Source organism: Hordeum vulgare, chromosome 2H, assembly GCF_904849725.1.
Source record: "Hordeum vulgare subsp. vulgare chromosome 2H, MorexV3_pseudomolecules_assembly, whole genome shotgun sequence".
NCBI lineage: Eukaryota > Viridiplantae > Streptophyta > Magnoliopsida > Poales > Poaceae > Hordeum > Hordeum vulgare.
Window position 1 is genome coordinate 591,098,406 of NC_058519.1, and position 1,452 is coordinate 591,099,857.

Consider the following 1,452-nt stretch of genomic DNA (forward strand, 5'->3'; position numbering starts at 1 on the left):
TTGGGATACCTGCTAAACAATCTGTTGAAGGAAGTACTTGTGCAGGTTACATCTATCTCCCATGCGCTCGATCTCTGGACGACGCTTGCACAAATGTTCTCCTCGACGTCGATCTCCCGCATCAACAACATCCGCATAGCTCTTGCTAATGCACAGAAGGGGCAACAATCTGTCGCAACGTATTTCTCTCACATGCGGATGCTTGCAGATGAACTCTCTGCTGCAGGGAAACCTCTCGAGGATGATCAACTGATCTCACATATCCTCGCGGGGCTCGACATGGAGTACCAGCCGCTGGTCTCAGCACTGGATGCTCGCACCATCCCGGTAACGCTCGATGAGCTCTTTGCTCAGATGAGCAATTTCGACCAGAGGGTGGCGCTCTACCGCGGCAACGACAACAGCTTTAAGTCATCATCAAACGGAGCCTCTCGTGGTCGTGGAGGTGGCGGCAGGAACTCCTCTCGCTTCCGTGGTCGTGGCCGTGGAGGAGGAGGCGGCAACCCTCGCGGCAACAACGACAGCAACACCAATAGCGGGCGGCCCTCCTACAACAACCCCAAGGGTCGCCGCAACAATCCCCCCAACCAATCTCGTCCCGATGCCGTTCGATGCCAGATCTGGGGCAAACTGGGACACTCAACAAAGGATTGCTGGTACCGGTTTGAGGAAGATGAAGACTCTTCCCAAGATGAAAAGCTTGTCGGTGGAGCTGATGGATCATACAGAGTGGATACCAACTGGTGTGTTGACAGTGGTGCCACCAATCACATCACGGGTGAACTTGAAAAAGTGATAATGAGGGAGAAATACCGCGACAACGACCAAATCCATGTGGCAAACGGAGAAGGTATGAGGATCCGTCACATTGGTCATTCAATTATTAAAACCCCTCATCGCAAAATTCACCTAAGAAAAATTCTTCATGTTCCCAAAGCATCCATGAATCTCCTATCTGTGCATCGTATAGCCCTTGATAATCATGTCTTTCTCGAGTTTCACCCTTTCTTCTTTTTCATCAAGGATCAGGTCACGAAGAAAATCCTGTATCGAGGTAGATGTGTTCGAGGGCTTTACCCATTGATTCCTGCACTTAGGAGGATGAATAAACAAGCATGTGGTGTCACCAAGCTCTCATCATCTCGGTGGCATGATAGATTAGGACATGCATTTTTTTTCTTTAGTTGAGAGATTGCTTAGGAAAAATAAGCTTCCATATGTTGGAAAGCATAGTCATGAAACAATTTGTGACTCCTGTCAAAAGGCTAAAAGCCATCAATTACCTTATCCAATTTCCACAAGTATTTCTACCAAGCCCTTGCAACTTGTTTCTTCTGATGTATGGGGACCTGCTCCCTCATCTGTTGGTAGACATACATATTATGTGAGTTTCATTGACGACTACAGCAAATACTCTTGGATCTATCTTCTTAAGAAACGATCTGATGTCTT

General features: G+C 47.7%; 1 non-coding gene across 1 annotated transcript; it reads left to right on the forward strand.

Annotated features, from left to right (window-relative positions):
- The first annotated feature begins 231 nt into the window (after positions 1–231).
- On the forward strand, positions 232–370 carry LOC123433742. Its single transcript, XR_006625068.1, has one exon. It is a non-coding gene; the product is annotated as a small nucleolar RNA Z247 (small nucleolar RNA).
- Positions 371–1,452: the final 1,082 nt, after the last annotated feature.